This window comes from Bombina bombina, chromosome 1 (assembly GCF_027579735.1).
Source record: "Bombina bombina isolate aBomBom1 chromosome 1, aBomBom1.pri, whole genome shotgun sequence".
Lineage (NCBI taxonomy): Eukaryota > Metazoa > Chordata > Amphibia > Anura > Bombinatoridae > Bombina > Bombina bombina.
This window is the reverse complement of record NC_069499.1, coordinates 50,036,385-50,050,594: the sequence shown is the minus strand read 5'-3', so window position 1 is coordinate 50,050,594 and position 14,210 is coordinate 50,036,385. Positions and strand designations below refer to the sequence as shown.

Below are 14,210 nucleotides of genomic sequence, written 5' to 3'. Positions count from 1 at the left end.
AAAGTATGTCTGGCCCCTAATTTTTTTATAGATTTGTCAACCCCTGCTTTAATTTATCACTTCTAACTTACTTTTTAATCTGGTCGTGCCGCTGTAATACCGCACCCGACACCCCCTACCCCCCCCCCCCCGCCCACTCCAAAACTCTTTTTTTGTGAGCTAAAGGTTTAAACTGTTCTGCAATCGGCGCTCCAGTCATGAGGCACTTTTTTGTAGCTAGAGTGTTGATTGGAGAACAGTTCAAACCATTAGCTCACAAAAAAAAGAGTTTTGAAGTGCGCATTGTATTAGAATTGCACAGCTAGATTAAAAAGTAAGTTACAGTGCATCTTCACAAGAAGCGATCAATTAAAGTCTCTCTAAAATATCGCTTAGATTCCGGACCTGATTTTAAAAAACATGTAAAGTTTACCATCACTTTAAATGACACAAGCAGTTCTGGCATTTTTGCTTACAATTGGTTTCACCTTAAAGGTATACTAAACCAAATGTTTATGCTTTAATGATTCAGATAGAGCGTGCAATTTTATGCAACTTTCTAATTTACTCCTATTATCAATTTTACGTTGTTCTCGTGCTATCTTTATTTGAAAAGCAGGAATGTAAAGCTTAAGAGCCGGCCCATTTTTGGTTCAGCACCTGGGTTGCGCTTGCTGATTGGTGGCTAAATGTAGCCACCAATACGCAAGCGCTATCCAGGGTACTGAACCTGTTCTGTAAACTCTTTTATAATTGTATTCACTGTCTGAATCACAAAAGAACAATTTATATTTTTTGGTCAGAGATGGGCAGGCACTGGCACCTAATCTACTGTACACAGCATGTGCGTGGGAGAGATGGGTGTGCAGTCCTGCTTATCAATACTATATTGACATTATTACACCAGCTACTATCAAACTTGCTGCTGACTCAATAGATATGTATATACATAGCAAAATCTGTGACTCGCCTCTAATTAGGCAAATAACCCCTTAGTTGCTGAACCAGTCCATTATCTGACATACTCTCTACAAAAGATCAAATAGTATCTATTCCCTGTTTGACCACGCTTCATATATGTTCTGTTTTGCAAATAATAGTTGTGCTCTACAAAAACAAATTCTCTTGTCAATAAGAAAATCAAAATGGAGCAACGAAGAATTTAAAGAAACATAAACAAATAAACTTGAAATGCACATTACACTCATAATTGTCTTATGCATAGGCTGACCATATTTCCTTGAGACAAAAACGGGACATTGAGATGTCAAAAACGGGACAGGGATAAAATTCTTTATTCATAGGGAAAAAAGTAAGATTTTAACAAAAGTTATTTTATGACATGAATATAAACTATTGAGCCAACAATTATCCTTAGCTGAGTTGCCCAAAATCATTGTTACATGGTGGATAAACTGAGAAAAATGTGGAAATAGTTACTTGATAATGATAATTGTTATTTATAACGTCTGTACAACCAGCACTGCAGCAGCATAATAATAAGCATAATTAATGACAATTTAATTGATTGACAGGCACAGACACTGGTCTTACTTTGGCCATGCACAATTCTTGCAGAACTTAGATATTTGATCTACTTGATCACTATGGCCTAGATTTAGAGTTTTGTTGGTAAGGACCCGCGTAGCTAATGCTGGCTTTTTTCTGGCCGCACCATAAAAATAACTCTGGTATTGAGAGTCCACATAAAGGCTGCTTTAGGCTCCAAAAAAGGAGCGTAGAGCATATTTAACGCAGCTTCAACTCTCGATACCAGAGTTGCTTACGCAAGCCTCAAAAAAGTTGCTTACGCCAGCCTCAAAAACGTGCTCGTGCACGATTCCCCCATAGAAAACAATGGGGCTGTTTGAGCTGAAAAAAAACCTGCAAAAAAGCCGCGTTCAGCTCCTAACGCAGCCCCATTGTTTGCTATGCGGAAACACTTCCTACGTCTGCACCTAACACTCTAACATGTACCCCGAGTCTAAACACCCCTAACCTTACACTTATTAACCCCTAATCTGCCGCCCCCGCTATCGCTGACCCCTGCATATTATTATTAACCCCTAATCTGCCGCTCCGTAAACCGCCGCTACTTACATTATCCTTATGTACCCCTAATCTGCTGCCCGAACATCGCCGATCCCTATATTATATTTATTAACCTCTAATCTGCCCCCCACAACGTCGCCTCCACCTGCCTACACTTATTAACCCCTAATCTGCCGAGCGGACCTGAGCGCTACTATAATAAAGTTATTAACCCCTAATCCGCCTCACTAACCCTATAATAAATAGTATTAACCCCTAATCTGCCCTCCCTAACATCGCCGACACCTAACTTCAATTATTAACCCCTAATCTGCCGACCGGAGCTCACCGCTATTCTAATAAATGTATTAACCCCTAAAGCTAAGTCTAACCCTAACACTAACACCCCCCTAAGTTAAATATAATTTTAATCTAACGAAATTAATTAACTCTTATTAAATAAATTATTCCTATTTAAAGCTAAATACTTACCTGTAAAATAAACCCTAATATAGCTACAATATAAATTATAATTACATTGTAGCTATTTTAGGATTAATATTTATTTTACAGGCAACTTTGTAATTATTTTAACCAGATACAATAGCTATTAAATAGTTAAGAACTATTTAATAGTTACCTAGTTAAAATAATTACAAAATTACCTGTAAAATAAATCCTAACCTAAGTTACAATTAAACCTAACACTATACTATCATTAAATTAATTAAATAAAATACCTACAATTAAACCTAACACTACACTATCAATACATTAATTAAATACAATATCTACAAATAACTACAATGAAATAAACTAACTAAAGTACAAAAAATAAAAAAGAATTAAGTTACAAAAAATAAAAAAATATCTACAAACATAAGAAAAATATTACAACAATTTTAAACTAATTACACCTACTCTAAAGCCCCCTAATAAAACAACAAAGCCCCCCAAAATAAAAAATGCCCTACCCTATTCTAAATTACTAAAGTTAAAAGCTCTTTTACCTTACCAGCCCTGAACAGGGCCCTTTGCGGGGCATGCCCCAAGAAGTTCAGCTCTTTTGCCTGTAAAAAAAACATACAATACCCCCCCCCCCCCCAACATTACAACCCACCATCCACATACCCCTAATCTAACCCAAACCCCCCTTAAATAAACCTAACACTAAGCCCCTGAAGATCTTCCTACATTATCTTCACCATACCAGGTTCACCCATCCGTCCTGAAGAGCTCCTCCGATGTCCTGATCCAAGCCCAAGCGGGGGGCTGAAGATGTCCATGATCCGGTAGAAGTCTTCATCTAAGCGGGGCAGAAGAGGTCTTCCATCCGATTGAAGTCTTCATCCAAGCGGGGCAGAAGAGATCATCCATCCGATTGAAGTCTTCATCCAGGCGGCATCTTCTATCGACATCCATCTGGAGCGGAGCGGCAGCATCCTGAAGACCTCCAACGCGGAACATCCATCCTGGCCGACGACTAAACGACGAATGACGGTTCCTTTAAATGACGTCATCCAAGATGGCGTCCCTCGAATTCCGATTGGCTGATAGGATTCTATCAGCCAATCGGAATTAAGGTAGGAATATTCTGATTGGCTGATGGAATCAGCCAATCAGAATCAAGTTCAATCCGATTGGCTGATCCAATCAGCCAATCAGATTGAGCTCGCATTCTATTGGCTGTTCCGATCAGCCAATAGAATGCAAGCTAAATCTGATTGGCTGATTCCATCAGCCAATCAGAATATTCCTACCCTAATTCCTATTGGCTGATAGAATCCTATCAGCCAATCGGAATTCGAGGGACGCCATCTTGGATGACGTCATTTAAAGGAACCGTCATTCGTCGTTCAGTCGTCGGCCAGGATGGATGTTCTGCGTCGGAGGTCTTCAGGATGCTGCCGCTCCGCTCCAGATGGATGTCGATAGAAGATGCCGCCTGGATGAAGACTTCAATCGGATGGAAGACCCCTTCTGTCCCGCTTGGATGAAGACTTCAATCGGATGGAAGACCTCTTCTGCCCCGCTTGGATGAAGACTTCTACTGGATCATGGACATCTTCAGCCCCCCGCTTGGGCTTGGATTAGGACATCGGAGGAGCTCTTCAGGACGGATCGGTGAACCTGGTATGGTGAAGATAAGGTAGGAAGATCTTCAGGGGCTTAGTGTTAGGTTTATTTAAGGGGGGTTTGGGTTAGATTAGGTGTATATGGGTGGTGGGTTGTAATGTTGGGGGCAGGTATTGTATGTTTTTTTTACAGGCAAAAGAGTTGAACTTCTTGGGGCATGCCCCGCAAAAGGCCCTGTTCAGGGCTGGTAAGGTAAAAGAGCTTTTAACTTTAGTAATTTAGAATAGGGTAGGGCATTTTTTATTTTGGGGGGCTTTGTTGTTTTATTAGGGGGCTTTAGAGTAGGTGTAATTAGTTTAAAATTGTTGTAATATTTTTCTTATGTTTGTAGATATTTTTTTATTTTTTGTAACTTAGTTCTTTTTTATTTTTTGTACTTTAGTTAGTTTATTTCATTGTAGTTATTTGTAGATATTGTATTTAATTAATGTATTGATAGTGTAGTGTTAGGTTTAATTGTAGGTATTTTATTTAATTAATTTAATGATAGTATAGTGTTAGGTTTAATTGTAACTTAGGTTAGGATTTATTTTCCAGGTAATTTTGTAATTATTTTAACTAGGTAACTATTAAATAGTTCTTAACTATTTAATAGCTATTGTACCTGGTTAAAATAATTACAAAGTTGCCTGTAAAATAAATATTAATCCTAAAATAGCTACAATGTAATCATAATTTATATTGTAGCTATATTAGGATTTATTTTACAGGTAAGTATTTAGCTTTAAATAGGATTAATTTATTTAATAAGAGTTAATTAATTTCGTTAGATTAAAATTATATTTAATTTAGGGGGGTGTTAGTGTTAGGGTTAGACTTAGCTTTAGGGGTTAATACATTTATTAGAATAGCGGTGAGCTCCAGTCGGCAGATTAGGGGTTAATACTTGAAGTTAGGTGTCGGCGATGTTAGGGAGGGCAGATTAGGGGTTAATACTATTTATTATAGGGTTAGTGAGGCGGATTAGGGGTTAATAACTTTATTATAGTAGCGGTGCGGTCCGCTCGGCAGATTAGGGGTTAATAAGTGTAGGCAGGTGGAGGCGACGTTGAGGGGGGCAGATTAGGGGTTAATAAATATAATATAGGGGTCGGCGGTGTTAGGGGCAGCAGATTAGGGGTACATAAGGATAACGTAGGTGGCGGCACTTTGCGGTCGGCAGATTAGGGGTTAATAAGTGTAGGTAGCTGGCGGCGACGTTGTGGGGGGCAGGTTAGGGTTAATAAATATAATATAGGGGTCGGCGATGTTAGGGGCAGCAGATTTGGGGTACATAAGTATAACGTAGTTGGCGGTCGGCAGATTAGGGGTTAAAAAAATGTAATCGAGTGGCGGCGATGTGGGGGGACCTCGGTTTAGGGGTACATAGGTAGTTTATGGGTGTTAGTGTACTTTAGAGTACAGTAGTTAAGAGCTTTATAAACCGGCGTTAGCCCAGAAAGCTCTTAACTACTGACTTTTTTCCTGCGGCTGGAGTTTTGTTGTTAGATTTCTAACGCTCACTTCAGACACGACTCTAAATACCGGAGTTAGAAAAATCCCATTGAAAAGATAGGATACGCAATTTACGTAAGGGGATCTGCGGTATGGAAAAGTCGCTTTTTGAGTGACTCCAAATACCAGAGTTAGCCTAAAACCAGCGTTAGGAGCCTCTAACGCTGGTTTTCACGGCTAACGCCAAACTCCAAATCTAGGCCTATGTTTGTATGTTCACACTGTGACACAAGAAGATGGTAAGAATTATATCTCTGGTGATGGTCAGCCACTAATTTGGGTGATGGCAGAGGCAGATGATCATCACATCAGATGATGACAGATCTAGTCCGACTCCTTCCTTACTAGGCACTAGCTAGTAGTTCTAACTTCCCTCTCGTGACCAGTCTCTCTCCTCAGTTCAGTCTGACAGCTCACGACTGAGTACTGACCTGCTGTCACTTGCTTTCAATGATCACGCCCCTAATTTTGAGTGCGGGCGGCATAGACGCGGTGCTGTGGATCATGTGGGCATGGCCACCCAACTCAAACCCTGCAGTTAAAAAAAAACTACCCTTCCTGCCGGCAGGGAGTTTAAAAATTGTTAGTAAGTGGTATGTGTGCTAAAAAATGACACTTGCGCTGGTCGCACAGTCTAATAACCCTCAAAACGGGACAAAATGAATATTATTAAAGAAACGACGGGACAGGGGAAGAAACATAAAATAACGGTACTGTCCCTTTCAAAACGGGACATATGGTCAGCCTACTTATGCAACAAGTTTAGGACTTTAAACTCAACGTGTTATTCTCTATAAAATATTAGGACTTGGGGGCTGATTTATGAAGATATGAAGCAGCGGTCTAAAAACCACTGCTCCATAACTTGCCCGCCTGCTCTGAGGCCGCGGATAGAAATCAACCCAATCGAATACGAACGGATTGATTGACACCCCCAGCTAGCGGCCGATTGGCTGCGAATCTGCAGGGGGCGGCATTGCACCAGCAGTTCACAAGAATTAAATTCATGAGATCTGAAATATAATGCAGACTGTACACAGACAACTCCAGAATTTGTGCCACTGAAAAGTACACAGTGGGCAATTATAAAACCTGACTTCTCACTGATCAAATATATCCTCTTTTATTACTGATATTCCCAAATGCAATTCTATAGTTACCTAAGGATATCAGGCTGAATTCTAATCTGGCAACAGAAGCTGAATCACAGACAAAAAATATTTCCAGAGACACAACAGGGAGAGTTGACCAAACACCTCATACCACCCTTATCTCAGTCTATAAAAGTGAATGAGGGACTTGATAAATGCATTTAGCTCTGATGCACTGACTATTGTACCATAGATTCTGCTTGCATTGTATTGGGGCTGCAGGCAGTACTGGTCTTGTGTTTGTCTGAAGAATCACAGAATAAAGCTAACAGGCCAAGCTTTTGTCTTATGGCTTCAGTGAACGGCAGAAAAGAAGGTTAAAGGCAATATCTAGAATTGGCCCCAGGGTTAGGGCTTTGGTCAGTATTATAGCTAGGTTTAGGGTAAGGGTTAAACGTACAATTAGAGTTAGGTTTAGCAGTAGGATTAGGGCTAGGGTTAGAGCTAGTATTAGTATAAAGGCTAGGATTAGGGCTAGGGTTAGAGCTAGTATTAGTATAAAGGCTAGGATTAGGGATAGGGTTAGAGCTAGTATTAGTATAAAGGCTAGGATTAGGGATAGGGTTAGAGCTAGTATTAGTATAAAGGCTAGGATTAGGGATAGGGTTAGAGCTAGTATTAGTATAAAGGCTAGGATTAGGGATAGGGTTAGAGCTAGTATTAGTGTAAAGGCTAGGATTAGGGATAGGGTTAGAGCTAGTATTAGTATAAAGGCTAGGATTAGGGATAGGGTTAGAGCTAGTATTAGTATAAAGGCTAGGATTAGGGATAGGGTTAGAGCTAGTATTAGTATAAAGGCTAGGATTAGGGGTAGTGTTAGAGCTAGTATTAGTATATAGGCTAGCAGTATGAATAGTGTTAAAATAGTGATATAAGGCATGTATTTTTAAACAACTTTCCAAAGTAATTTTATCATCAAATTTGCTTGTTCTCTTGGTATTCTTTGTTGAAAACAAAACCTAGGTAGGCTCATGTGCTAATTTCAAAGCCCTTGAAGGCTGCCTCTTATCTCATGCGTGTCATATAGGTAACATTGAACTCACTCCAGTGAAATTATGAGTCAACACTGATTGGCAAAAATGCATGTCTGTCAAAAGAACTGAGATAAGGGGGCAGTCTGCAGAGGCTTAGATAAAAGGTAATCACAGTGGTAAAAAGTTATACAAAACTGGGTAATGGGCAATAAAGGGATTACATTTTTAAACAATAAAAGTTTTGGTGCAGACTGTCCCTTTAAGACTAGAATTAGGGATAGGGTTAAGGTTATGATTACATATAGGGTTAAGGTTATGATTAGGGATAGGGCTAAGGTTATCATTAGAGATAGGGTTAAAGTTATGATTAGGGTTAAGGTTATGATTAAGGATAAGATTATGATTATAGATAGGGTTAAGGTTATGATTATATATAGGGTTAAGGTTATGATTAGGGATAGGGTTAAGGTTATCATTAGAGATAGGGTTAAGGTTATGATTAGGGTTAAAGTTATGATTAGGATTAAGGTTATGATTAGGGTTAAAGTTATGATTAGGGTTAAGGTTATGATTAGGGTTAAGGTTATGATTATAGATAGGGTTAAGGTTATGATTATAGATAGGGTTAAGGTTATGATTAGGGATAGGGTTAAAGTGAAGGTCAATTTTCATCAATGAGTGCCCGGTTTTTAAAAATACTTTTAAAATCAGGGGCACTTTCATTGATGAAAATTAACATTGCACTGGATTTTAAGAAATCTCCCTCCTTCTTCTTCCTGCTGTAGACAACAGCAATGACGAAACTGGCTTCCTCCAATCACAGCCAGGCATCACGAGCTGGACGCTCTGGGGTGCAAGCCATGATTGGAGGAAGCCGGTTTTTGTCATTTCTGACGTCACTACAGAGGAACTGAGGCTGAGATCGGCGATCCGGTTTTGCAGGAGAAAAAGGTAAGTATTTCTTAAAATCCAGTGCAATGTTAATTTTCATCAATGAAAGTGCCCCTGTTTTAAAAAGTATTTTTAAAAACCGGGCACTCATTGATGAAAATTGACCTTCACTTTAAGGTTATCATTAGAGATAGGGTTAAGGTTATGATTGGAGATAGGGTTAAGGTTATGATTAGGGTTAAAGTTATGATTAGGGGTAAGGTTATGATTATAGATAGGGTTAAGGTTATGATTATAGATAGGGTTAAGGATTAGTATTAGAGTGAGGGCCAGCATTAGTAGTATAAAACTAGTATTAGTTCTAGAATTAGGGCTATCATTAGGGGAAGTATTAGAACTAGGATTAGTACTATCATTAGGGGAAGAATTAGGAATAGAATTAGTGGTAGCGTTAGGGGAGGATTAGAACTAGGATTGCTGCTTGCATTAGGGGAAGGATTAATATACTAGGATTGCTGCTTGCATTAGGGGGGTTAGGACTAAGATTAGTGCTGTTGTAAGGGGAAAGATTAAGACTAGGATTAGTGCTGTCGTAAGGGGAAGGATTAAGACTAGGATTGCTGCTTGCATTAGGGGGGTTAGGACTGGAGTAGGATTAGTGCTGTCGTAAGGGGAAGGATTAAGACTAGGATTAGTGCTAGCATTCATGATTCAGATAGAGCATCAATTTTAAGCAAATTTCTAATTTACTCCTATTATCAAAAATTCATTCTCTTGGTATCTTTATTTGAAAAAGCAAGAATGTAAACTTAGCAGCCGGCCCATTTTTGGTTCAGCACCTGGGTAGCGCTTGCTAATTGGTGGCAACCAATCAGCAAGCGCTACCCATATACTGAACCGAAAATGGGTCAGCTCCTAAGTTTACGTTCTTGCTTCTTAATGACAGGGTTAACGTGTCTACATCAGAACAACGTTCCGATATAGACGAATTGAAATCCCGCGATCGTGCACGTGATCACGTGATTTCAATTATGGGATTGGGTCAGGGGGGCGTCCCTGTGAAGCTAGGCACGCTCTCCAGACCAAGATCCCATCCAAGAAGAACCGTTGACTTCAGGACAGCCAAACGGCACTAAAGCCCGGCGCGGTTAGGAAGGAATAGAATGCTGCAACTGCGTTAAAAGGGTAAATCTGAGACTTCCAAGTGTTAACACTGTAAATGTACAGGGAAATTAGAGGTAGGAGTGAGACTGAGAATAGACCTATAATGAATTCCATGGACGAAGGGAAAACATGGTTTATCAACAACAACAAAAAAAGTGCAATTTTATATGCTTTAAGTTAACATGTAAGATGATTCTATTTCTTACAACCAGACCAGGTTAACAACTGGAATGTGACATATTCCATATTTTGCTGTGCAACAAAAGACTTGAAAAAAAGAAAAAGTAAGAACAACATTAAACAGGGTTTGATATTTCATTCCCCCCCCCCCAAAAAAAAAAAATACAGGTAGCCCTCAGTTTACGCCGGGGGTTAGGTTCCAGAAGGAATGGTTGTAAATCGAAACCATTGTAAATTGAAACCCAGTTTATAATGTAAGTCAATGGGAAGTTAGGGAGTTAGGTTCCAGGCCCCTCTGAAATGAAGACTTTAAATGCTAAACAGCATTATAAACCTAATAACATAAGCACACAACACAGAATATATAATTAAACTAAGTTAAATGAACAAAAACATTTGCTAAACAGCATTATAAACCTAATAAAATAATCACACAACACAGACTTTACTTGCATTTTTCTTCAAACAGTTCTTTCTATGCATTCCAATCTGGACTGATTTATAGACAGGAAGATCTTGTTCCTACCTACTGGCTATTTTAATCAATGCACTGCTTCTCAATGCTTTTCAATAGCAGTCACATGACTGGAAAAAAAAGGTTGCTATTCTGAAACGGTGCAAATTGAACCGTTGTAAACCGAGGGCCACCTGTACTGAGAAGCTATCCATGCACTTTTTAGGAGCCATAGAAGAGAGTTTATATAGCGAACCACAATAAAAAAAAATATGTCTAAAGCAAATCTTATCATGGCTACATGGGATTTGTCAAGGCAAGACCTAAGGGTATTGAGGTCCCATCTTTGGGTTGCCCCACCAATCATATATATATAATTTTGAACTAATATGCAGTAAAAAAAAGAGAGGAAAATGTAAATATTGGACCAGGTTGACAAAAACTGTCACATACTACTCGTCCCCTTTAAGCATAATGGGTGGGGAACAACACAGTTCAGCCATAAGCCCTGCTTTTCTAATACATCATAACAATGACCTGCTCTCCTCAAATCTCTTGAGCAAGGTGGAATTCCAAGATGTCAAAGACAAAATAACACAATAATTCCCACTAGGAGGGCAGTACAGGGGATATATGGATATCAGTGTCCTGAAGAAGGAAATGTGCCCCCTACTGACTAACCCACTAACACAATCTGACTAACACACTTGTCACTATAGGGTTAAAAGAAAGCAACACAGCGTAAGGTAATTCATGGCTTGTAGACCTCAGCAACCAGGAAGTCATGGTCCTAAATTTAAGTTCTGGTTGCTAATTGTATGTGTTCTTCTACATACAGTATATTCTTATATAAAATCATTCCCCGGTTCCTACAAATATGTGGCAGCTCATCTGTATTATTGATAGCTCCTAAATTTCAAATAAAGTTGACAATAATAAAGTAGATTTTCTTTAGGGGGTAGAAAGATGTCTAAGCGGTTGAATAGCTTTCTTTAAAGGGACAGTAAAGTCAAAATTAAACTTTCATGATTCAGATAGGGCGTGCAATTTTAAACAACTTTCCAATTTACTTTTATCATCACATGTGCTTTATTCCCTTGGTGATATTTTTGAAAAGCTAAACCTAGCTAGGCTCAAACCGATTTCTAAACCGTTAAAAACCGCCTCCTAGCTCAGAGCATTTTGAAAGTTTTTCACAGTTAGACAGTACTAGTTCATGTGTGTCATATAGATAACACTGTGCTCACTCCCTTTAGAGTTATTTAGGAGTCTGCACTGATTGGCTAAACTGCATGCCTGGGGCAGTCTGCATTGTTAGATACAAGGTAATCACAGAGGCAAAACATATATTAATAACACAGTGTTGGTTATGCAAAACTGGTAAATGGGTAATAAATGGATTATCTATCTTTTCAAATAATAAAAATTCTGGTGTAGACTGTCCCTTTAAGTGACTGAAAGAACTTAGGTAATACAATAAGTGCACTAGGTGGCTGACATAAGGAATGAAACACTGCTTGATTGGTGGCTGACAGACGAGGGTAAACAAAGCTCTAACACGAGGCTGACAGAACGGGTTAAACACTGCTTATTATTTTGCTAACAGAAAGGGTTAAGTACTGCAGAATAATACCTATTAACACTGCTTTATTTGCAACTGACCAAAGGGGTTAACACTTTATTTTATGTGTCTGACTTAAGGGAATCATTTCTTATCTAAAGAACACAAAGGGAGACGATAACTGTTGAACAGAAGGGGTTAACCAGTGCTCACTGCTCTTTGTGTGCCTGGAAGGAATTGATCATTAAGAAATAAGGTTTAGGCAATATAGGTGATGTAAAATGGATGGTATGATGGATTTCACTGTGCCTAGGGCAGTACAAAACTTAAATACACCACTTACTGAGCAGCACTATTACACACAGATGCGTAAAGACCTGATAAGCCGCACAGATACTCACCCTGGCTATTCGCAATGTTACAAATAAAAGCCAACAAACTAATTTTAGAAACTGATGTAGAAGAAGATAAGGTGACAAATTCCAAAAGATACAACAGAGCTCTATGACTGTCCCCTGCACCACAGGATGTATTCAGTTTTTGTTCTGCCTCATAGATTACACAAACTGTGATTTATATCAATGTTCCCAGTGCAAAAAAAAAGTGACAAACCCACACACTCAAGGTCCCAGAGATGTAAATAGATCAGATCTACTGAGAATGAAATGCATTAGGCTGGTGACATCTAACACTGTTTATAGGTGACATAAATCATCTTATCATAAATCATACAGGTTTATACCTCTGCACACAGAGAGCAGGTACCTCTTTATTACATAAGGATGTAGAACTAGAAATTATATCTTATTATAGAATGTCACATAACGTTTTACTGTGTGACCCCTCTCACTTGCTTGGGGGCTGCAGTGCCTGGCATCTATAGGGTTAATGTGAAGCAATAAGGCACCTGGGGTTGTGATGACAACACACACTTCTGTGTAGCTCTCATCGTGCTGATGAACTTTGCACCTAACACCAGGCTGATAATACAATGAGGCACTCACAAGTTAGGTGACCATCACTCTACAGGCAGATAGCAAGCTCTCCCTATCCCCAGCAGCTGAAGTAAACCTCACAGCCGTGCACATTACAGTAACAGAACACGCACACGCCACAGCCTGCACCTTACCTGCCTGGGACCGGACCTGTTTCCCTGACACCTCACCCAGCCCCGACTGCAGAGACCCAGAGAGCTGCTGTGTACAGTGCCAGGCAGGGCAGCCCTCACAGCAGGCAGGCCCCGCCCTCCCCGCCTATCCCGGACTCTGATTGGGTGACTCACCACATCTGGAGAGCTGTGCTGTGCTGGTTAACCCTTTGTGATTCCTGTGCCCATGAATGTGAGGGAAGCGCTGCAAGTTTGTGCCCTATTGTTATGGTGCAAAGCCAAACAGAAGCATTTCTTCACTAGGGAAAACTCCCCATATTATTTCCTTCTTATTAGTGGTCGTATTATTTATTATTATTATTATTATTATTAATGAATGATAATAATAATAAAAATAATAATAATATTAAAATTTGATTAATATTAATAATGTATTATTATTAATGTATTATTTGTATTATTATAAACATTATTATTATTCATTTATTATTATTATTATTATTATTGATGAATGATAATAATAATACAAATAATAATAATATTAAAATTTGATTAATATTAATAATGTATTATTATTAATGTATTATTTGTATTATTATAAGCATTATTATTATTCATTTATTATTATTAATAATAGTAAATAATAAAATGAACAGTTAAGTCATTTTATTTATTTCAGATATAAACACTAGTTAAGCACTGCATTGCACAATATATGAACACAAATCTTTTAAAAAGCATTTACAACTAATTTTGATGGAACATTTTGCAGTCCAGCAACAAACTTATTCAATAGATTATGTTTATTTTATGTAACCTGCAATGGACATTTAGGGACACATATAAATGACTTAATGAAATGATTTTGCAACATGTTACAGGGTGAAGTTTATGCAAGATTCAGCAGGAAAAAAACAAGCAACTTTCATTGCCAATTTACAGGAAATGTGAACAAAATTTCCCTGCAAGTACCCTGCAAATTGTTTCTGCTACACATTTATAAAAAAAAAAATTCCTGTTGCTACCTGTGAATAAATTAACAGCAGAAAACAAACACTTTTAGAATAAATTAAGACCATGTTTGCTG

At 38.6% G+C, this 14,210-nt stretch overlaps 1 protein-coding gene across 1 annotated transcript in view; it reads right to left on the bottom strand.

Moving 5' to 3' along the window:
• The window catches only part of STON2 (stonin 2), a 255,201-nt gene extending 241,967 nt beyond the window's left edge, over positions 1 to 13,234 (bottom strand). Inside the window, exon 1 of the mRNA XM_053697346.1 lies at positions 13,145 to 13,234. The gene's annotated coding sequence lies outside the window, so the exon portion shown is untranslated. The remainder of the gene's footprint in view (positions 1 to 13,144) is intronic.
• Positions 13,235 to 14,210: the final 976 nt, after the last annotated feature.